Below are 26,066 nucleotides of genomic sequence, written 5' to 3'. Positions count from 1 at the left end.
TTTCTTCCTTGAACTTGTCCCTTCCATTGTAGTGACTGCCTTCAGTTGTTTGGTGTTTCTTTTTTTTCACTCATGTTCACACTGGCTATTTCCTTCAGAGCTCTGGCACGTCTGTCTGGGCACTGGGTGACGTGGTAGGATATTCTACTTTGGTATGTACTCTGAATTTTGATTTATTTTTCAGGGAAAATGAGATTGGAGGATTGTATTTCTGTGTGAGTCACTTGGGTGGGGTCGCTCTGTTTATCTCCCAAATAGAACCAGCTACATGAGACACTGTGCTCTCTCTGTCTCTAGCTCTCACTTAAAATCATGGATTCATTTTTCCCCTTTTGTGGCATGCACACTCAATGCTGCTGTGAGAATCAGTGTGAGAGGGATGGAGAATATTCAGGGTTTGATTCTCCTACTGCATATTATACTTCAATACCCCTGCTCTTAAAATCTTTTTTCTTTCTTGTATCCAAACCTGCTTATGAGAAACGCTATTGATGCCTCTGGCACACAGGGCTAGTTATCAATCTAATATCCATTCTAGCCTTTTTCATCACTAATAGAAACTATAAAAACTTCAATTTTGTTTGGAGAGGCAATGTGCAGAGCTAAATGAAGAAACGAAAGCTATATTTCACAGACTCTCTTCTGATAGGGATTGCCATAGGACAAACATTTGGCCAAAGAGCTGTAAGAAAATGGGAAAGCCTGTTAAAGTAGGGCTGGCTGGCAGAGGCATCACCCCTTTTTCATTTACTTTTCCTTTGTCTAACTACCTCTGACATGCTCTTGATTCCTGGAGGTAGAGATATATTTCAGAGCCTATGAGGAAAAAACTCAACGCTAATGAGAGTAAAACAAAACTGTCACTGGTTTAACCATTTTTTCTTCAAGTTTTCTCTGAATCAAAGGCAAACTTTATCCCAAAATTTCCAATTCCATGTATAAATTTTCTTTATTTTTTAATAATGTTATGAAGATTTATTTGACATACATTAAAATGCGCGTGGTCAAATCCCACAATTTGATGTTTGGAATACATGAAACCATCACCAAAATTGAGATAATAAACATATCCATCACCCTCAAAAGTTTGTGTGTGACTTTTACATTCCCATCTGCCCCTCTCTGACCCTCAAGCCAAGGCAATCATTGATCTATCTAAATATATTTTAGCCTAGAACTTTATCTCAGTATTTTCTAAAGATGTACAATTTTACACGCTCATCAGCAATGTATAGGAGATTGACTTCCTACCTCATAGTCAGTATCTAGTATGATGAGTCTTTTTAATTTTTGAATTTCTGATAGTACTATAACAGTATATTGTGGTTGTAATTTGTGTTTTCCAAATAAATAATGATATTTAGATCTTTTCATGCCTTTATTTGCCATCCTTATATATTTTTTGAAGCACCACTTAAAGGACTTTTCTCATGTTTTAATTGGATTGCTTTTTCTTATTATTGACAGTTGAGAGATCCTTGTGTATTCTGGATACAAATTATTTATCAGACATGAAATTTGCAAACATTTTTCCATTTTTCTAACAGCATCTTTTGAAAAGTGGCATTTTTTAAAGACTGATGAAACCCAACTTATCTTTTTTTTTTTCCTTTTACTGACTGTGCATTTGGTGTTGTACCTAACTAATCTCTTTGCCGACGTTGTGGCCACGAATATTGTTTTCTTTGAGAAGTTTTCTAGCTTTGGTTTCACATTTAGGTCTGGGATCCATTTTGAGTTAACTTTTCTATGTGGATTAAGGTGTGAATCAGTTAATTTTTCAGTATATAGAAATGAAATTTTCTGTCTACTATTTCTTGAAATGACCATCCTTTCTCCATTGAATTGCTTTTGTCCTTTGCCAAAGAACAGTTGATTATATTTGTGTGAATTTATTTCAGGACTCTCTAGTCTGTTCCATCTTTGTCTGTCTTGATGTCAGTATATTAACTAGACTGTCTTCACAATAACTCTTGGGGTCAGGTAGCATAAATCCTCCCACTTTATTGTTTTTAAAAGTTGTTTTATCTAGTCTATGTATTTTGAATTTCTATATAAATTTTAGTATTAAAATCAGTTTGAAAATCTTGCTAATATTTTGGTTGGGATTGTTTTTTGGAAAATTTTGAAAAGTTTTCTTTATAACAACATTGTAGCTCTCTCCTCTTCTTACTTCTGTGCTGTGAACTCTAGGTCTCTAAGCCGATGTGGACATCCACCTCCATCTTTTCAATTCAGAGGGCTCTGAATTGAATTTCTATTTGGATTTCTCCTTCAGGCTTCACAGACTGAAAACCTCCTCCTGGCAGTAAGTCAGGACATTTATGGTACTCACCATCTTTTTTCTTAAGCTCTCAGTGAATATGCATTGTTTTGAGAATTTCTGTTTTCTGTATTCTGTTCATTGTATTTTTTTCCATTTTTGTCGTTGTTTAAAATTGGAGGATGTCTTAGTTATCTGGTGCTGCAATAACAGAAATATCACAAGTGGATGCCTTTAACAAGCAGAAATTTATTCTGTCATAGTCTAGTAGGCTAGAAGTCCAGATACCAGGCATCAGCTCCAGGGGAAAGCTTTCTGTCTCTCTGTCAGCCTTCTCATCAATATTCCCCTGGACTAGGAGTTCTCTGCTCAGGAACCCTGAATCCAAAGTACACATTCTGCTCCTGGCACTTCTTTCTTGGTGATTGAGGTCCCCCTGTCTCTCTGCTAGCTTCTCTCTTTTAGATCTCAAAAGACATTACCTCAAGACACAATCCAATCTTGTAGACTGAGTCCTGCCTCACTAACAACACTGCTGCCCATTCCCAGAAACCAGTGCCATGGAATTGATTCTGACTTATAGCGACTCTATAGGACAAAGTAGAACTGCCCCATAGAGTTTCCAAGGATCGCCTGGTGGATTTGAACTGCCGACCCTTTGGTTGCTGCCCATTACCCCTCATTAACATCATAGAAGCAGGATTTACAAAATATAGGAAAATCACACAATACTTGGAATTATGGTTAACCAAATTGATACACACATTTCTGGGGGGACATAATTAAATCCACAACATTCCACCTTCTACCAGCTACCGTCGACACTCATTGCTGTCAAGTTAATTCCGACACATAGTGACCCTATAGGACAGAGTAGAACTGTTGTATAGAGTTTTCAAGGAGTGCCTGGTGGATTTGAACTGCCTACCTTTTGGTTAGCAGTTGTAACACTTAACCACTATGCTACCAGTGTTTATTCTACCCTTTGGCACCCAAAAAATCGCATCCTTGCAATGTGCAAAATACATGCACCCCATCAAATCATAGCAAAAGTCTTAACTCCAAGCCCAAAATCCAAAAATCACTCTTCATCTGTGAAACCTAGGATACAAGTTATCTGCTTCCAAAGGTACAATGGCAGAATAGGCACAAACTAGACATTTCCATTACAAATGGGAGAAACTGGAGGAAAAAAAGAGATAACAGGCACCAAGCAAGTCAGCAGAATACACTATATTAGCTCTCAAGGCTTTGAAAATAATCCTCTGTTCACTGAGACAATTTACATAATGGCCCTGCCCTCCAGACTCTAGGTATTGGCCAGACTCTCCAGATTCTGAGTGGCAGTCCCTCAGCCCTGGGCTTTAGCTCCACCTCCCAGGCCCACTGAGACAATAGCTCTGCTACCTTGAGTTTAGGTGCACCATTCTCCTAGTCCGTGTGAGTGGTGACTCCACCCTTTGAAACCCCAGAGGTCCTGGCCATATCTTTTGAGACTAAGACAGTTCAGCTTCTTGTGTTCCTTGTCTCTTCAGCTTCTGCTTTTTTTTTTTTTTTTTTTTTCTCCTTTCCACCCTTGGGCCTCATGCCCACACATGCCCTGCTGGGGCAAGTCTTCCAAAGCTCTGTAGCTCCGTCAATAAGGGCCTGGAGGCACCCCGCTCCACCAGGAATCCTACCATGCACTGACACTCAGCTCTCATTCCGTGGGTAAGCTCCAGCACTGTCTGGCACTGGCCTCCCAGTTTTGCTGCTGCTGGTTCTCTGCTGCTGCCACTTCTTTGCCACTGCAGGTCTCTGCTGCTGCTGGTCCTCTGCCATTGGTGCTCCTTTATACACTCACAGTTTCAAAACCACTTCCACATTTTAGGTATCTGTTAGAGCAGCACCCCACTCTTGGTACCAAATTCCATCTTAGTCATCTAGTGTTGTCATAACAGAAATACAACAAGAGGATGACTTTAACAAAGAGAAATTTATTTTCTCACAGTCTAGTAGGCTAGAAGCCCAATTGAGGACATCAGCTCCAGGGGAAGTCTTTCTCTGTCAGCCTTCTCACCAATCTTCCAAGGCTAGGAGCTTCTGCACACAGGGACCCTGAATCCAAAGTACACAGTCTGCTTTTGGCACTCCTTTCTTGGTGGTATGAGGCCCCCCGTCTCTCTGCCAGCTTCTCTCTTTTAAATCTCAAAAGAGATTGCACCAAGAGACAATCTGATCTAGTAGATTGAGTCCTGCCTCAGTAACATAACTGCTGCCCATCCTCCTTCATTAACATCATAGAGGCAGAATTTACAACACATAGGAAAATCTCACAATACCAGGAATCATGGCCCAGACAAATTGATATACACATTTTGGGGGGGACAAAATTCAATTCATAACAGAGGGTAAATTTCATTTCTGATGCACTATATTGATCATGGAAACCAAGGTCACGTAGTGGTTAAGAGCTACAGCTGCTAACCAAAATGTCAACAGTTTGAATCCACCAGGCACTCCTTGCAAACCATATGTGGCAGTTCTGCTCTGTCCTATAGGGTCGGAATCAACTCAACAGCAATGGTTTTTTTTTTTTTTTTTTTTTTTAATTGATCATACATGCATTTATTACTGTGATTTTATTCTTCAGAAATATGCCATCTGCTTTCCCTATTTCTGGGACTATTCAATATTTGTTGTCACCCAAGCATTCCATTTCTAGCATTCCAGAAAAGTGAGAGACATTATTTATATATAATACATATATTTATGTATATAATTATCAATATCATACATTTGAGATGAAAATGGGAAACTGAGTTATGTTCTCATCTTGAAATAATAGTGCAAACATATTCTTACACAAGATTACAAGTGATAAAATCGACAGTCTGCAAATCTAAGTGTTTTATGAGAGAAAAATAATACAACTCCAGAGTTTAAATATATACTTTTCAGGTTTCAGAGCTCAGTAAAGTAAAAAATATATTTTATGATATTCTCTCTCTCCCTATGAAAAGTACTTAAGGAAGAATAAAGCCAAGAGGGGAATGGGACAAAGAAAAAGCAAGGAAACCAGAAGAAACTAAAGTCTTTGGCACCTAGACCTACAGTAAATGTTCTGTTTCTGTGAGTATAACTTATTATTGCCATTTCTTTTTACAAAAAACTCAGCAAAGAGAATGAGTTTGTAATGTTACGATCATTGAAGTTGTGTGTCAACTTGGCTGGGCCATGATTCTCAGTGGTTTGGCAGTCATGAAGTAGTTTGGCAGCCATATAATGATGTAATCACTTTCATGATGCGATCTGACATGTTATCACCTTCATGATGGAATCTGCTGTGAGAAGCCAATAAGTTGAAAGGGAGTTCCTTTGAGGGTGTGGCCTGCATCCAATATAGGAGGACTTTCTGGCAAGACTCACAGGGGTTTGCTCACTGTGATGCTTGGCTAGACAGCTATTGGCCCAGCATCACCTCAAGTCCCATCCATCCCACCCACCCCCACCCACCTTCACTCACCCCCACCAATACCCACCCACCCCCACCTGTGAGATTCCCTTTTCTTCATTTTCTTTCTTTCTCTCACCTAGCCCTGTATGCCACCTCTACCTCTTCCCACAGGTCCTCTCCACAACACCACGTGATAGAGAGCTATCAGCCCATTGCTGGCCCAGCAAGCACCCCTCAAGCTCAAAGATAGTTAATAAACCTACTCATCAGAATCAAAAAGAAGACACAGATAAAGTCTCAGTAAATACAATATCTATAATAAAGAAAGAAGGAAAAAAAAAAGAAAATCCACAAACAAAAGGAACTTAGCACAGGAGAGTAAGAACAAAGAAGATGTCAGCAAAAAAATAAATAAATAAAAAACACACACAAATATGACAGCAATAAACTCATACCTATCAATATTCACACTGAATGTAAATGATTTACACGCACCTGTAGAGAGACAGAAAGTGGCAGACAGGATAAAAAGCACAACCCATCAATATGCTGTCTACAGGAGAGACTCCTTACACACACACAAAAAAACACAAAGACACATAATTTAAAAATCAAAAGATGGAAAAAATGTATCATGCAAACTGTAACCAAAAAGGCAGGAGTGGCAATACTACTCTTGGATAAAATAGACTTTAAGGCAAAAACTACCGTAAAAGACAAAGAAGAACATTACATAGTAATTAAAGGGGTAATCCACCATGAAGACATAAACTTAATAAATATCAATGCACTTAATGAAATGGCTCCAAATATATAAAACAATCTCTAACAGCACTGAAAAGAGAAATAGGCAGTTCCACAATAATAGCAAGAGACTTCAACAAACCACTCTTGGTAAAGGACAGAACATCTAGAAAGAAACTCAATAAATATACAGAAGATCTAAAGGCCAAAATCAACCACAAAGCAGCCCTCAATAAAACCCAAAATGTTGAAAAAAATACCAAACCACAATGCATAGAAGTAGAAATGAATAACAAGAGGAGCAAGGGAAAAAAAATCAAATACATGAAAACTGAACAACACCTTGCTTAAATTCAGCTGGTTAATAGAAGAAATCGAAGGGGAATAAAACTATTCCAAGAATTAAATGAGAATGAAAACATACTACACCAAAATATTTGGTATACAGCAAAGGCAAGGCTCAGAGGTCAACTTATAGTAATAAGTGCACACATCAACGAAGGAGACTGGGCCAAAACCAAAATGTTAGCCCAACAACTCAAAAAAACAGAAATAGGACAGCAAAAGAAGCCCATGGGCACAAGAAGAAAGGAATGACAGCAGAAACAAATGAAATAGAAACCAGGAAATCAATTGAAAGAATTTAAAATACCAAAAGTTGGTTCTTTGAAAAAGTAAACAAAATTGACAAACCTTTGGCCAAACTAAGAAAAGAAAAACAAGAGAGAAAGCAAATAAACCAAATAAGAAATGAGATGGGGACATTACAACAGATCCAACTGAAATAAAAAGGATCATAAAACAAAATTATGATAAGTTGAATTTCAACACATTGGAGAACCTACGAGAAATGGACAAATTTCTAGAAACACACAACTTTCTTAAACTAACACAAGCTGAGATGGAAGATCTGAATAGACCCATATAAAAAGAAGAGATTGAAAAGTTGATTAAAACAAAATAAAACAAACAAACAAAAAAAACTCTGTTATGGATTGAATTATGTCCCTTCAAAAATGTGTGTATCAATTTGAATGAACCATGATTCCTGGTATTGTGCGATTTTAGTAAGTGTTGTAAATCCTCCGTTTATGATGTTAATGAAGAAGGATGGGTTGTAGTTGTGTTAGTGAGGCAGGACTCAATCCACAAGATCGGATTGTGTCTTGAGGTGATTTCTTGAGATATGAAATAGAGAAACGAGCAGAGAGATGACATGGGGGGGAACTCATACAACCAAAAAAGCGATACTGGGAACAGAGCGTGTCCTTTGGACCCAAGGTCTCTGCAAGGAGAAGCTCCTAGACTTGGGAAAGATTGATGAAAAGGCTGACAGAGAAAGCTTTTCCCTGGAGCTGATGCCCTGAATTTGGACTTTTAGTCCACTTTACTGTGAGGAAATAAACTTCTCTTTGTGGTATTTCCATTATAGCAGCACTAGATAACTAAGACCAAATTAGGTACCAAGAGTGGGATGTTGCTCTAACAGATACCTGAAATGTGAAAGCAGTTTTGGAACTGAATGGATAGTGAGAAGTGGAAATGGAAGAGGACCAGCAGAAGCAGAGAACCTGCAGTGGAAGAGAAGTGGCAGTGGCAGAGCAGTGGCAGCAGCAGAGAAGTGGCAGCAGCAGAACCAGGAGATTAGTGAGAGACAGTGCTGGAGCCAACCTACAGAGTGAGAGAGCTGAGTGCCTATGAGCAGGAGGCTTCTTGGTGGGTTGGGGTGCCTCTGGGCACTTATTGGTGGAGCTACATCTGCTGACCCACAGAGCGAGAGAGCTGAGTTTCTGTGTGTGAATTTGGACTTTTAGCCCACTTTACTGTGAGGAAATAAACTTCTCTTTGTCAAAGCCATCCACTTGTGGTATTTCTGTTATAGTAGCACTAGATAACTAAGACACTGGCTAAAAAAAAAAAGCCATGGCCTGGGCAGCTTTACTGGAAAAATTATACAAAACATTCAGCAGAATGACTCATGCCAGTACCACTCAAAATATTCCAGAGTATATAAAAAGAAGGACTACTCCCAAACTCATTCTATAAATTCAGCATAACCCTGATACCAAAACTAGGCAAACATACCACAAAAAAAGAAAATCACAGTACATATCACTCATGAATATAGATGCAAAAATTCTCAGCAAAAGTCTAACCAATAAAATTCAGCACCATAAGTAAAAAATGATACACCACAACCAAGTGGCATTCATACCAGGCATGCATGCAAGAATGGTTCAGCATTAGAAAATCAATCAACATAATACACCTCATGAATAGAACAAAAGAAATGAATGGCATAATCGTATCAATCAATGCAGAAAAGACATTTGATAAAGTCCAACACCCACTCCTGGTAAAAACTTTCAATAAAATAAAAATAGAAGGGAAATTTCTCAACATAATAAAGCTCATCTTTTTTTTTTTTTATATAGGGTCTCTATGCGTCGAAATCGACTTGATGGCACTGGGTTTGGTTTTTTTGGTAAATAAATGAGTTGGAATCAACTAGAAAACAATGAGTTTTGGCATACAAAACCAAAAGCCAAAATCATTCTTAACAAAGAGAGGCTGAAAGCATTCCCCCTGAGAACGAGAACAAGACAAGGATACCCTTTATCACCACTCCTATTTAACATTGTTCTGGAAGTTCTAGTGAGAACAATAAGGCAAGAAAAAGAAATAAAGGGCATCCAAATTAGAAAGGAAGAAGTAAAACTATCCCTATTCCCAGATGATATGATCCTATATATAGAGAACCCTAAAGTTTCTACAAGAAAACTACTGGAACTAATAGAAAGATTCAGCAAACGAGCAGGGTACAAGATCAACATACAAATAGCAGTTGGATTCCTATACACCAACAAAGAAAACTTCAAAAAGCAAATCAGGAAAAATATACTGTTCATAATAGCCCCTAAAATGATAAAATACTTAGGAATAAATCTAACCAGGGACATAAACCAAGGCTTCTGAGACAGTGCAAGCACGGGATGCGGGCCTGACTCTCGGGGGCAATCTCTACCCAGCCAGCGCACACAGTCGATGCGCACCTTGGGAATCTCAGATAAAACAGCCATCCCAAGCAAGATAAGAAACTTTGTCTATATTTCAGGGTGCTACTCTCTCCTATTTATCTGAACCCTCCCCTCCCCTTCCCAGGTGGCTGCACTAACATTGGAATTTCCTGAGCCAGACAGTGAACTGCACTACGGTTTTTTTTTTTTTTTTTTTTTGGTCTTTTCCTAACCCATTCTCCTGGCCGGAAAGAAGCAGCTACAAAAAACCCAGGGACCAAAAATCCTTCCCTAATTGGACTAAAAACACAGAACCAGCTCCAGCCAAGCATATGTGATGCACTGTCTGGGGCTTTCATCCCTGCAGGAAACAAGGTGGCTGTTATAATGGAAAGACATTTCTGATAGGGATCTGACTGCATTTGTTTTAGCAGATTACTGGAAAGACAAGTTTCCCAGGTTTGATATCTCTGCGTATTCAACAGAGCCCTCACTGACCCACAACAGGGAACTGAGGGCTGAAGCTCCACCCAGACCACCTAGCCTCCTGCCTTAGGGGTCTAAGGAGGGTGACACCTACCAATCTGTAGAGGTACTTGCATTGGGGGCCTAAGGTACAGCTGCAGAACCCATCCACCAAGGTGCTTTAGGAATAGAGACACACCTACATAACTGACACTTGTGGGAAGCCTGTCAGCATCCTGCCCACCCTGGAGAGTGAACCCCTCCTGTTACTAGAATCTGGTGCACACGACTATCACCACTACTCCTCTAGGTAGATAGGTGACAGTCTGCACCACACACTTGGTGACCAAAAATCAGATTCTACTCAAGAATAGCGAATGGACTCAGGCTTATATATCTGGTAACAGCCCAAACCAGCTGGTTATAGGACATAAGTGAGTCAAGGGCTACAACAATCAAGACTGTGCAATCTAGTAGCCCATCTACGTATACTGAAAGAAAACAAAACAAGATAAGACTCAGTGAGCAAATATAGAATAAATCACTACAATATCTTAGTGATGGCTCGGAGACGGCAGTTGATATCAAACCACATAAAGAAGTAGGCCATGATTGCTTCTACAATTCCCCAAAGTAAAGAATCAAAATCTTTCCCAAAAGAAGATACAATCCTGGAATTGCCAGATACAGAATATAAAAAACTAATTTACAGAATGCTTCAAGACGTCAGGAATGACCTCAGAAATGAAATAAGGCAATCTGAAGAAAAAGCCAAGGAACACACTGATAAAACAGTTGAAGAACTCAAAAAGATTATTCAAGAACATAGTGGAAAAATTAATATATTGCAAGAATCCATAGAGAGACAGCATTCAGAAATTCAAAAGATTAACAATAAAATTACAGAATTAGACAACACAGTAGGAAGTCAGAGGAGCAGACTTGAGCAATTAGAATGCAGAGTGGGAAATCTGGAGGACCAGGGAATTGACACCAATATAGCTGAAAAAAATCAGATAAAAGAATTAAAAAAAATGAAGAAACCCTAAGAATCATGTGGGACTCTATTAAGAAGAATAGCTTGCGTGTGATTGGAGTCCCAGAACAGGGAGGGATAACAGAAAACACAGAAAGAATAGTTGAAGATCTGTTGGCAGAAAACTTCCCTGACATCATGAAAGACGAAAGGATATCTATTCAAGATGCTCATCAAACGCCATTTAAGACTGATCCAAAAAGAAAATCACCAAGACATATTATCATCAAACTTGCCAAAACCAAAGATAAAGAGAAAATTTTAAAAGCAGCCAGGGAGAAAAGAAAGGTCTCCTACAAAGGAGAATCAATAAGAATAAATTCAGACTACTCAGCAGAAACCATGCAGTCAAGAAGGCAATGGGATGACATATATAGAGCACTGAAGGAGAAAAACTGTCAGCCAAGGATCATATATCCAGCAAAACTCTCTCCGAAATATGAAGGTGAAATTAAGACATTTACAGATAAACACAAGCTTAGAGAATTTACAAAAACCAAACCAAAACTGCAAGAAATACTAAAGGAAATTGTTTGGTCAGAAAACCAATAATATCAGATACCAGCACAACACAAGGTCACAGAAAGAGCATCCTGATATCAATTCAAATAGGGAAATCACAAAAACAAATTAAGGTTAATTTTTATAAAGAAAAAAATGCTCAAAACAGAGAATCATTGAAGTCAATATGTAAAAGATCACAATAATCAAAAAGAGGGACTAAATACAGGTGGCATAGAACTGCCATATGGAGAGGGATACAAGGCGATATAGGATAATACAAGTTAGGTTTTTACTTAGAAAAATAGGGGTAAATACTAAGGTAACCACAAAGAGGTATAACAACTCCAGAACTCAAAATAAAAACCAAGAAAAACATAATGACTCAGCAAACATAAAGTCAAATACTATGAAAATGAGGAACACACAATTTACAAAGAAAAAGTCTCAGCACAAAAATATAAGTGGAAAAATGAAATTGTCAACAACACACATAAAAAGGCATCAAAATGACAGCACTAAACACATATCTATAATTATGCTGAATGTAAATGGACTAAACGCACCTATAAAGAGACAGAGAGTCTCAGACTGGATAAAGAAACACGACCCATCTATATGCTGCCTACAAGAGACACACCTTAGACTTAGAGACACAAACAAACTAAAACTCAAAGGATGGAAAAAAATATATCAAGCAAACAATAAGCAAAAAAGAGCAGGAGTAGCAAAATTAATATCTGACAAAATAGACTTTAAAGTTAAATCCACCACAAGGGATAAAGAAGGACGCTACATAATGATTAAAGGGACAATTGACCAGGAAGATATAACCATATTAAATATTTATGCACCCAATGACAGGGCTGCAAGATACATAAAACAAATATCAACAGAACTGAAAAGTGAGATAGACACCTCCACAATTATAGTAGGAGACTTCAACACACCACTTTCGGAGAAGGACAGGACACCCAGTAAGAAGCTCAACAGAGACACGGAAGAACTAATTGCTACAATCAACCAACTTGACCTCATTAACTTGTACGGAACACTCCACCCAACTGCTGCAGACTGTACTTTTTTTTCTAGTGCACATGGTACATTCTCTAGAATAGACCACATATTAGGTTGTAAAGAAACCTTTGCAGATTCCAAAACATTGAAATATTACAAAGCATCTTCTCAGACCACAAGGCCAGAAAACTGCAAATTAATAACAGAAAAATTAGGGAAAAGAAATCAAATAATTGGAAACTGAAAAATACCCTGCTGAAAAAAGACTGGGTTAAAGAAGACATTAAAGAGGGAATAAAGAAATTCATAGAATGCAACGAGAATGAAAATACTTCCTAACAAAACCTCTGGGACACAGCAAAAGCAGTGCTCAGAGGTCAATTTATATCGATAAATGCACACATACAAAAAGAAGAAAGAGCCAAAATCAGAGAACTGTCCCTACAACTTGAACAAATAGAAAGCTAGCAACAAAAGAATCCATCAGGCACCAGGAGAAAATAAATAATAAAAATTAGAGCTGAACTAAATGAAATAGAAAACAGAAAAACAATTGAAAGAATTAACAAAGCCAAAAGCTGGTTCTTTGAAAAAATTAACAAAATTGATAAACCATTGTCCAGACTGACTAAAGAAATACAGGAAAGGAAACAAATAACCCAAATAAGAAACGAGAAGGGCCACATCACAACAGACCCAACTGAAATTAAAAGAATCATTTCAGATTATTACGAAAAATTGTACTCTAACAAATTTGAAAACCTAGAAGAAATGGATGAATTCCTAGAAAAACACTACCCACCTAAACTAACACAATCAGAAGTAGAACAACTAAATAGACCCATAACAAAAAAAGAGGTTGAAACGGTAATCCAAAAACTCCCAACAAAAAAAAGGCCTGGCCAGGACGGCTTTACTGCAGAGTTCTACCAAACTTTCAGAGAAGAGTTAACACCACTACTACTAAAGGTATTTCAAAGCATAGAAAATGATGGAATACTGCCTAACTCATTCTATGAATCCACCATATCCCTGATACCAAAACTAGGTAAAGACATCACAAAAAAAGAAAATTACAGACCTATATCCCTCATGAACATAGATGCAAAAATCCTCAACAAAATTCTAGCCAATACAATTCAACAACATATCAAAAAAATAATCCACCACGACCAAGTGGGATTTATACCAGGTATGCAAGGCTGGTTTAATATTAGAAAAACCATTAATGTAATCCACCATATAAATAAAACAAAAGACAAAAAACACATGATCCTATCAATTAATGCAGAAAAGGCATTTGACAAAGTCCAACACCCATTTATGATAAAAACTGTCACCAAAATAGGAATTGAAGGAAAATTCCTCAACATAATAAAGGACATCTATGCAAAGCCAACAGCCAATATCACTCTAAATGGAGAGAACCTGAAAGCATTTCCCTTGAGAACGGGAACCAGACAAGGATGCCCTTTATCACCGCACTTATCCAACATTGTGCTAGAGGTCCTAGCCAGAGCAAGTAGGCTAGACAAAGAAATAAAGGGCATCCGGATTGGCAAGGAGGAAGTCAAATTATCTCTATTTGCAGATGACATGATCTTATACACAGAAAACCCTAAGGAATCCTCCAGAAAACTACTGAAACTAATAGAAGAGTTTGGCAGAGTCTCAGGTTATAAGATAAACATACAAAAATCACTTGGATTCCTCTACATCAACAAAAAGAACATCGAAGAGGAAATCATCAAATCAATACCATTCACAGTAGCCCCCAAGAAGATAAAATACCTAGGAATAAATCTTACCAAACATGTAAAAGACCTATATAAAGAAAATTACAAAGTACTACTACAAGAAACTAAAAAGGACCTACTTAAATGGAAAAACATACCTTGCTCATGGATAGGAAGACTTAACATAGTAAAAATATCTATTCTACAAAAAGCCATCTATACATACAATGCGCTTCCAATCCAAATTCCAGTGACATTTTTTAATGTGATGGAGAAACAAATCACCAGCTTCATATGGAAGGGAAAGAAGCCTCGGATAAGCAAAGCATTACTGAAAAAGAAGAAGAAAGTGGGAGGCCTCACTCTACATAATGTTAGAACATATTATACACCCACAGTAGTCAAAACAGCCTTGTACTGGTACAACAACAGGCACATAGACCAATGGAACAGAATTGAGAACCCAGATATAAATCCATCCACATATGAGCAGCTGATATTTGACAAAGGCCCAGTGTCAGTTAGTTGGGGAAAAGATAGTCTTTTTAACAAATAGTGCTGGCATAACTGGATATCCGTTTGCAAAAAAGATGAAATAGGACCCATACCTCACACCATGCACAAAAACTAACTCCAAGTGGATCAAAGACCTAAACATAAAGACTAAAACGATAAAGATCATGGAAGAAAAAATAGGGACAATGTTAGGAGCCCTAATACAAGGCATAGACAGAATACAAAACATTGCTAAAAATGATGAAGAGAAACCAGATAACTGGGAGCTCCTAAAAATCAAACACCTATGCTCATCTAAAGACTTCACCAAAAGAGTAAAAAGACCACCTACAGATTGGGAAAGAATTTTCAGCTATGACATCTCCGACCAGCACCTGATCTCTAAAATCTATATGATTCTGTTAAAACTCAACCACAAAAAGACAAACAACCCAATGAAGAAGTGGGCAAAGGATATGAACATGCACTTCGCTAAAGATGGTATTCAGGCAGCTAACAGATACATGAGAAAATCCTCTCCATCATTAGCCATTAGAGAAATGCAAATTAAAACTACGATGAGATTCCATCTCACTCCAACAAGGCTGGCATTAATCCAAAAAACACAAAATAATAAATGTTGGAGAGGTTGTGGAGAGATTGGAACTCTTATACACTGCTGGCGGGAATGTAAAATGGTACAACCACTTTGGAAATCTATCTGGCGTTTTCTTAAAAATTTAGAAATAGAACTACCATAGAACCCAGAAATCCCACTCCTCGGAATATACCCTAGAGAAATAAGAACCTTCACACGAACAGATATATGCACACCCATGTTTATTGCAGCTCTGTTTACAATAGCAAAAAGCTGGAAGCAACCAAGGTGTCCATCAATGGATGAATGGTTAAATAAATTGTGGCATATTCACACAATGGAATACTACGCATCGATACAGAACAGTGACGAATCTGTGAAACATTTCATAACATGGAGGAACCTGGAAGGCCTTATGCTGAGTGAAATTAGTCAAAGGCAAAAGAATAAATATTGTATAAGACCACTATTATAAGATCTTGAGAAATAGTATAAACTGAGAAGAACACATACTTTTGTGGTTACGAAGGGGGGGAGGGAGGGAGGGTGGGAGAAGGTTATTTACTGATTAGTTAGTAGATAAGAACTACTTTAGATGAAGGGAAGGACAATACTCAATACACTGAAGGTCAGCTCAACTGGACTGGACCAAAAGCAAAGAAGTTTCCGGGATAAACTGAATGTTTCAAAGGTCAGCGGAGCAAAGGCAGGGGTTTGGCTACTATGGCTTAATGGACTTCTAAGTCAATTGGCAAAATAATTCTATTATGAAAACATTCTGCATCCCACTTTAAAATGCGGTGTCTGGGATCTTAAATGCTAACAAGCGGCCATCTAAGATGCATCAATTGGTCTCAACCCACCTGGATCAAAGGAGAATGAAGAACACCAAGGTCACACAATAACTATGAGCCCGAGACAGAAAGGGCCACATGAACTAGAGACTTACATCATCCTGAGACCAGAAGAACTAGATGTTGCCTGGCTACAACCGATGACTGCCCTGACAGGGAGCATAACAGAGAACCCCTGAGTGAGCAGGAGATCAGTGGGATGCAGACCCCAAATTCTCATTAAAAGACCATACTTAATGGTCTGACTGAGACTAGAGGAATCCCGGCGGTCATGGTCCCCAAACCTTCTGTTGGCCCAGGACAGGAACCATTCCCGAAGACAACTCATCAGACATGGAAAGGACGGGACCATGGGTAGGAGAGAGATGCTGATGAAGAATGAGCTACTTGTATCAGGTGGACACTCGAGACTGTGTTGGCATCTCCTGTCTGGAGGGGATATAGGAGGGTAGAGAGGGTTAGAAACTGGCAAAATTGTCACAAAAAGAGAGACTGGAAGAGCTGACTCATTAGGGGGAGAATAATTGGGAGTATGGAGTAAGGTGTATATAAGCTTATATGTAACAGACTGACTTGATTTGTAAACGTTCACTTAAAGCTTAATAAAAATTATTTAAAAAAAGTTACCCATAACTTGTTATGATCCACACAGTTGAATTTATTTGCATAGTCAACAAAACGCAGGTAAACACCTCTCTGCTTTCAACCAAGATCCGTCAGACGTTAGCAATGACATCTCTCATTTCACATTCTCTTCTGAATCCTGCTTGAACTTTTGGCAGTTCACTGTTGAATTTTCTAATTATCTACCAACCTTTATTGAATTATATACAGGAAAATTTTACTTGCATGTGATATGATATTAATGATATTGTTTGATAATTTTTCCATGCTGTTGGATCACCTTTTCTTGCAATGCGCACAGATGTGGATCTCTTCCAGTCAAGTGAGCTGGTGGTTGTCTTTCAAATTTCTTGGCATAGGTTAGTGTGGGCTTCCAGAGTTGCATTTGTTTGCTGAAGTATTACTTTAATTCCTGGAGCTTTGTTTTTGCCAGTGCCTTCAGTGTAGCTTGGACTTCAAAACCATGGGTTCTCAATCATATGCTACCTCCTGAAATGCTTGAATGCTGACCAATTCTTTTTGGTGTAGTACCTCGGTGTATTCCTTCCATCTTCTTTTGATACTTCCTATATTGATCTTACTGTGATGGCTTGTGTGTTGCTGTGATATTTAAAACTATGCCACTGGTATTTCCAATGGTGGACAGATTTTAGCAGAACTTTTTCCAGACTTAGACAGACTAGGAAGAATGACCTGGCTATCTACTTCTAAAAAAAATTGGCCAGTAAAAACCTAATGAAGAGAAACAGAACTTTGTCAGTTATCGTGCCAGAAGATGAGCTCATTAAGTCAGAAAACACTCAAAATATGACTGGGGAAGAGCTACCTCCTCAAAGTAGAATTAACCTTCATGACATGTATGTAGTAAAGCTTTAAGAACCTCCACTTGCTGATGCAGCATGACTCAAAATGAGATGGGACAACTGCAAACATATATGAATAATTGCAACTTGGAATGTAAAAAGTGTGAATCTAGGAAAGTGGGAAGTCATTGAAAAGGAAATAGAACACTTGAAGATCAATATTCTAGGCACTAGTGAGCTGAAATGGAATGATATTGGCCATTTTGAACTGGACACTGATATAGTCCACTATGCTGGGAATGACAAATTGAACAGAATTGGCGTCACATTCATTGTCAAAAAGTACATTTCATGTTCCATCCTGATGTACAACATTGTCAGTGATAGGATAAAATCCATACTCCTACAAGTAGGACCAGTTAACACGGCAATTATTCAAATCTACGCATCAACTACTTATGCCAAAAATAAAGAAATTGAAGATTTTTACCAACTTCTGCAGTCTGAAATTGATCAAGCATGCGATCAAGAGAGATTGATAATTACTGGTGATTTAAATACATATGTTGAAAACAAACAAGAAGGATTGGTATAGGAAAATATGGCCTTGGAGATAGAAACAACATTGGAGACTGCATGATAGAATTTTTTAAGAACAATGGCTTATTCATTGCAAATACATTTTAAACCTGGATCTCTCCAGATGGAATAAAAATGGATAAAGTCAACTACATCTGTGGAAAGAGATTATGGAAAAGCTCAATATCATCAGTCAGAACAAGACCAGTGGTGAGCTGTGGAACAGATCATCGGTTGCTCATGGGCAAATTCAAGTTAAAGCAGAAGAAAATTAAAACAAGTCCACGAGAGCCAAAGTACAACCTTGAGTATATCCCACCTGAATTTAGAGACCATCTCAAGAATAGATTTGACATATTGAACATTAATAAGCAAAGAACAGAAAAGTTGTAGGATGACATCATACATGAAAAAAGCAAAAGGTCAGTAAAAAGACAGAAAGGAACAGATGAATGGGTAAACAAACTGTGGTATGCAATGGAGTATTACACAACAAGAAAGAACAACGATGAATCTGTGAAGCATCTCATAACATGGATGAATCTGGAGGGTGTTATGCTGAGTGAAATAAGTCAATCACAAAAGGACAAATATGGTTTGAGACAACTACTGTAAAAACTCATGAAAAGGCTTACATACAAAAAGAAATAATCTTTGATGGTTAAGAGGGATGGAAGCGGTAGGGATGGAAAAACACTTAATAGACAAGTGGAAACTTAAGTGAAAGGTAAGACAGTACACAATATTGGGGAAGCCAGCACAACTTCTATAAGGCAAGGTCATGGTAGCTCCATGGACACATCCAAACTCCATGAGGGGCCGAATTGATGGGCTGAGGGCTGCCAGGACCATGGTATCAGGAAACATCTAACTCAATTAGCATAACACAGTTTATAAAGAATAAGTTCTGCATTCTACTTTGGTGAGTACTGTCTGGGGTCTTAAAAGCCTGTGAGTGGCCATCTAGGATACTCCACTGGTCTCACCCCATAGGGAGCAAGGAAGAATGAAGAAAACTAAAGATACAAGGGGAAGATTAGTCTGAAGGACTAATGGACCACATCTACCATGGCCTCCACCAGACTGAGTCCAGTAAAACTAGATGGGGCCCAGCTACCACCACTGACTGTTCTGACAGGCATCACAGTAGAGTGCTCCAGACAGAACTAGAGAAACATGTAGAACAGAATTCTAACTCAAAAAAAAAAGACCAGACTTGCTGACCTGACAGAGACTGAAGAAACTGAGAGTATGTCTCCCAGGCACCCTTTCAGCTCAATAATGGGGTCACTCCTGAGGTTCACCCTTCAGCCAAAGGTTGAAAAGGCCCATGGAACAAAATAAGACTAAAGGGATGCATCAGCCCTGAGGCAGGGGCTGGAAGGCAGGAGAGAACAGGAAAGTTGGTAATAGGGAACCCAGGGTTGAGAAGGGAGAGTGTTGACATGTCGTGGGGCTGTTAACTAATGTCATAAAACAATGTGTTTACCGACTGTTTGATGAGAAACTAGTTTGTTCTGTAAACCTTCATCTAAAGTAGAATTAAAAAAAAAATTTTTAAACCAAAAAAAAAAAAAAAGGAAAGAAAGAAAAGGCCAAAAGAATGTCAAAATAAACCCTGACCCTTGCTTTTGAATGTAGAATAGCTAAAGCAAATGGAAGAAATGATGCAGTAAAAGAGCTGAACAGAAGATTTCAAAGGGCATCTCAAGAAGAAAAAGAATGTATTATAATGAAATACACAAAGACCTGGAGTTAGACAACCATCAGAGAAGAACATGCTTAGCATTTCTCATGCTGAAATAACTAAAGAAAAAATTCAAGCCTGGAGTTGCAATATTGAAGGGCAAAACATTGAAAAACACAGGAAGTATCACAAGAAGATGGAAGGAATACACGGAGTCATCATACCAAAAAGAATTGGTCAGTGTTCAACCATTTGAAGAGGTATCATATGATCCTGAACTAATGGTATTGAAAGAAGCCCTAGCAGCACTGAAGGCATTCATGAAAAGCAAGGCTCTGGGTATGCATGGAATATCAATTGAGATGTTTCAACAAACGATGCAATGCTGGAGGTACCCACTCATCTATGCCAAGAAATTTGGAAGACAGTTACCTGGCCAACTGACTGGAAGAGATACTGTTGTGCCCATTCCAAAAAGAAGCATTCCAACAGAATGTGGAAATTATTGAACAATATCATAAATATCATACCCCAGTAAAATTTTGCTGAAGATAATTCAAAAATGATTCCAGCAGTACATCAACAAAGAATTGTCGGAAATTCAAGCTGGTTTCATAACAGGACATGAAGTGAGGGATATCATTGCTTAAGCCAGAAGAATCTTGGCTGAAAGCAAAGAAAACCAGAAAGACGTTTCCCCCTGTTTTATTGCTTATACAAAATCATTCAACTGTAGGTATCATAACAAATTATTGATAATATTGGGAAGTATGGGAATTCCAGAACAATTAATTGTGCTTGTGAGGAACCTGCACATAGACCAAGAGGCAGTCCTTCAAACAGAACAAGGGGATATTGCCTGTATAAGATCAGGAAAGATGTGTGTCAGGGTTGTATCCTTCCACCATAGTTATTCTGTATGCTGAACAAATAGAGAATCTAGACTATGTGAAGTAGATCACAGCATCAGGATTAGAGGAAGACTAGTTAACAATCTGTGAGATGCAGATGACAACCTTGCCTGCTGAAAGCAAAGAAGACTTGAGACACTTACCGATGAAGATCAAAGACTAGAGCCTGAAGTATGGATTATACCTCAACATAAAGAAAACCAAAACCCTCACAAATGAACCAATAAGCAACATCATAATAAATGGAGAAAAGACTGAAGTTGTCAAAGATTATCATTTTACTTGGGTCTACAATCAACGCCCATGAAAGCTGTAGTCAAGAAATCAAATGATGTATTCCATTGGGCAAATCTGCTGCCAAAGATATCTTTCAAGTGTTAAAAAAAACAATGCAGAGACATCATTTTGAGGACTAAATTGGGCCTGACATAAAAAATGGTATTTTCAATTGCCTCCTATGCATGTGAAAGCTGGACAATGAGTAAGGAAAACTGAAGAAGAATTGATGCCTTTGAATTACGCTGTTGTGGAGGAAATATTAAATACATCATGGACTGCTAGAATGAACAACTCTGTCTTGGAAGAAGTACAGACAAAAATCCTTTAGAAGTGAGGATGGGGACACTTATTATCATGTACTTTGGACATGTCATTAGAAAAGACCAGTCCTTGGAGAAGGACATCATATTTGATAAAGTAGGAGGTCAGCAAAAAAAACAGGAAGGCCCTCAACGAGACGGACTGACACAGTGGCTGCAACAATGAACAAAAACATCACAATGACTGTGTGGATCTCATAGGATAGGGCAGTGTTTTGTTCTCTTGTACATAGTGTCACTGTGAGTCAAAACTGACTCTGTGGCACCAAACAACAACGATGTTGTTCGATATTTTGCCCATAGAATCTTTCATTATTGAAACTTGGGGCTTGAATTTTTCCTTCAGTTCTTTTGACTTGTGAAATATTGAGCATATTCTTCCCTTTTGGTTTTCTAACCTCAGGTCTTTGCACATTTCAATATAATACCCTGCTTTGTCTTATTGAGCCACCCTTTGAAATTTTCTGTTCAGCTTTTTTCTTGAACTTAGAGTACCTAAGTTCAAAAAAAATTCTTTTTTTTTTTCCATTTGCTTTAGGTAGCAAGGTTTAGAATCTCTTATGATATCCAGTTTCGTCTTTTCTTTCCTGTCCTTTTACTGACTTTTGCTTTCTTCATGCATGATATCCTTGATGTCATCCCACAACTCTTCTGGCCTTCAGTCATTACTGTTTAACAAGTCAAATCTATTCTTGATATTGTCTTAAATTCAGATGGGGCATACTCTAAGTTGTACTTTGGCTGTCATGGACTTGTTTTAACTTTTATCAGCTTCAATTTGAACTTGCATATGAAGTTAATTATCTGTTCTGCAAATATCTCCTGACCTTGTTCTGACTGATGATGTCAAACTTCTTCATTACCACATTACACAAATGTAGTTAATTTGATTCCTGTGTATTCCATCCAATGAGATGCACATGTATAATCACCCTTATGTTGTTAAAAAAAAAAAAATTCCAATGAATAGATCATTGGTCTTGCAAAATTCTATCATGTGATTTCCAGTGTCTTCTGTGATCTCCAGCTCCTTCATTTCCAACATTCACATTCTAATCACCAGTTATTATTAATGCACCTTGATTACATGTATGATCAATTTCAGATGCAGAATTTGACAAAAATTTTTAATATCTTCATATATGGCATAAGTGATTGGTATGTAAATTTGAATAATAATTCTATTAACTGTTTTTCCTTGTAGGCAAATGAATATTATCTTGTCGCTGATAACATTGTACTTCAGGATAAATCTTGCAATGTTCTTTTGATGATGAATGTGATGCCATTCCTCTTAAACAATTTGTCATTTCTGGCATAGTAGACCATATGACTGTCCAATTCAAAATGCCTAATACTAGTCCATTTCAGCACACTAATGCCTAGGACAACTATCTTCAAGTGTTTGTTTCATTTCATTTCATGTTTCTCAGCTTCTTATTTTCCTAGGTTCATACTTTGTACATCCCACATTCCTATTATTAATAAAATTTTGCAGCTGTTTATTATCATTTTGAGTCATGCCACATCAGCAAGTGAGGGTCCCTAAAGCTTTATTCCATCCAGGTCATTAACGTGGACATTACAATTCTTCCCAGCTGTATTTTGAGTGCTTTCCAACCTGAGGGGCTCATCCTCCAGCACTACATCAGATAAAGTTCTACTGTTATTCATAAGGTTTTCATTGACCAATTTTTTTTTTAGATGTAGATTGTCCGTTCTATTCTATCTTAGTCTGGAAGCTCCACTGAAACACGTCAACCATGGGTGACCCTGCAGGTATTTGAAATTTTTAGATAAGTCCACAATGTCCTCAATAGGGACACTTAAATATTAATTTTGTTAAATTGGTAGCGGATGAGTGTGGACTAGTCAGAAAGTAAGAAACTCTGGGGAGACTCATACCATGACATGTTTTACCTCCAGGATCCCCACCAGGTTCTTATAGTAAATATCTAACAAAGATCGCGTGTTGGGACTGGTAAGGGAAGGAGGAAAACAACCATTGTCAAATACATTAACAGTCTTCTCCATAACAAAGGCCAGCACTCCAGGCGAAAAGATGTTGTCCAAGGCTCTAGTCTGCTGGAGAGTAAAACATTCCTCCCACTCCAGCCCCCTCTCTCCTTTCTGCCTTAAGAAGGAAAAACTTGAACATAAAATTACAATCACAGGAGGCGGAGCCAAGATGGCAGAATAGACAGAATCTTCCAGAAAGCCCTCTTTACAACAAAGACCCAAAAAACAAGTGAAACAAGTATATTTATGACAAGGTAGGAGCCCTGAGCATCGAAGGTAAGCTTAGAAAACGAACTGAGGGCCAGGGGGAGGAAGAGATTGTTCAGAAGTGGATGGGAGTTACCAGACCGGAATCTTGGGGAGCCCTCAGGCACCATTCCCAGGAGTGGTGGCGGCGGGCTGGTACTACCATTTGGCCACAGTTTCCTCAGGGGGAAGCAGCAAGCCACACAGCCTATTCACACCTGTGGAACCAGAGAAGAACAGTGCTCTAGGCAAAAGCTAACTACTTCTGCATATTTTACGATGCCCTCCTCCTCCTCCTCCCCCACTCCCAAGTTGGCATCAGCGGTTGACTTCCCTGGGCCTGAGATATGCCTTGTTGAGTGCCTAGAGCCATTGTCCTGGCCTTGGAGAAGGAGTTAATTTCCAACTGGGGGAAAAGATAATTTGCCAGCTCCACCAACTGGGCGAACTCAGGACAGAAGCAGCTCCTGTCCAGGAATTAATGGTCCATGGACTTTGATTACCTTTCCCCTCTGCGTGAACCTGCATGGGCCTATTTCATGAGAATAGGCCCTTGTTGGCATACTTTAACCATTTCAGCTATGCTGTGGATACACGGTTATTTGATGTTTGACATTGCTTTGCCTATTAAACAGGGTCCTCACCTACCCACATCAGGGGCCTAAGGACTGGCAGCTCCACTCAGGTAACCCAGCCACCCATGACAGGGATCCAAGGATAACTGGTAACTCCAGTCCTTACGATCAAAAACATTGGGTGCCCATGTTCCATCTGCAGTTCCCACCCACCTGCACACTCTAGGGAACAGGGGCATGCTTTCCTCAGAGACACATGAGGGATGATTCTCAGCCCCCTTTCTTGTTCAAAGTGTGACCTCCTGCTGCAACCAGATACTGGTACCTACACCAATCACCCCTGCCTCTCTAAGAATGTAGGACCGAGCCTGTACCACATACTTGATGATCACCTACCTGGACACCTGAGCTGAATTCATACAAGAAAAGTGAATGGAATCCTAGACTGATATAACAGCTCTAGCCATCTAGTAACAGAATGTCAGAGCTCCAACGATGAAAATAAACAAGCTAGCTCACTCAAGCAACCCATTCGGGCATATCAAAACAAAAGAAAGCAAGAAGCTACAACTCAGTGAGCAAACATAAAATAAACTAATACAATAACTTATAGATGGCTTGGAGACAACAGTCAGTATCAAGTCACATAAAGAAATAGACCACGATCAACTTCACATGCTCTCAAAACAAAGAATCCAGGGATCTTCTAAATGTAAGTACATTCCTGGAATTACCAGAGGCAGAATACAAAAGATTAATATACAGAACCCTTCAAGACATCAGGAAGGAAATGAGGCAATATGCAGAACAAGCCAAGGAACACACAGATAAAGCAATTGAAGAAATTAAAAAGTATATTCAGGAACATAATAAAAATTTAATATGCTGGAAAAATCCATAGGCAGACAGCAATCAGAAATTCAGAAGATTAACAATAAAATTACAGAATTAGACAACACAATAGAAAGTCAGAGAAGCAGATCGGAGCAAGTGGAAGGCAGAATTTTGGAACTTGAAGATAAAGCACTTGGCACTAATATATCTGAAGAAAAATCGGATAAAAGAATTTAAAAAAAAATGAAGAAACCTTAAGAATCATGTGGAACTCTATCAAGAGAAATAACCTACAAGTGATTGGAATACCAAAATAGGGAGGGACAACAGAAAATACAGAAAGAATTGTTGAAGATTTGTTGGCAGAAAACTTCCCTGATATCTTGAAAGATGAGAAGATATCTATCCAAGATGCTCATCGAACTCCACATAAGATAGATGTTAAAAGAAAGTCACCAAGACATATTATAATCAAACTTGGCAAAACCAAAGATAAAGAGAGAATTTTAAGAGCAGCTAGAGATAAATGAAAAGTCCCCTACAAAGGATAGTCAGTAAGAATAAGCTCAGACTACTTGGCAGAAACCATGCAGAGAAGAAGGCAATGGGATGACTTACATAAAAAATTGAAGGAAAAAAATTGCCAGCCAAGAATCGTATATCCAGCAAAACTGTCTCTCAAATTTGAAGGTGAAATTAGGACATTATCAGACAAACAGAAGTTTAGGGAATTCATAAAAACCAAACCAAAACTACAAGAAACACTAATGGGAGTTCTTTGGTTAGAAAATCAATAAGATCAGGTATCAACCCAAGACTAGAACACTGGGCACAACAATCAGAAGTCAACCCAAACAGGGAAATAACAAAAATAAAGAGGTACTAAGAAATGTACTCACAGATCTTCCATAAGGAGAGGAAGATAAGGTGATACAAAGAAACAAAAAGTTAGGTTTAAATTTAGAAAAAATAGGTGTAAATATTAAGATAACCACAAAGGAGACAAACTATCCTACACATCAAAATA

The sequence above is a fragment of the Loxodonta africana genome, chromosome 13 (assembly GCF_030014295.1).
Source record: "Loxodonta africana isolate mLoxAfr1 chromosome 13, mLoxAfr1.hap2, whole genome shotgun sequence".
In the NCBI taxonomy this organism is placed as follows: domain Eukaryota; kingdom Metazoa; phylum Chordata; class Mammalia; order Proboscidea; family Elephantidae; genus Loxodonta; species Loxodonta africana.
Note: the sequence above shows the minus strand (reverse complement) of the source record.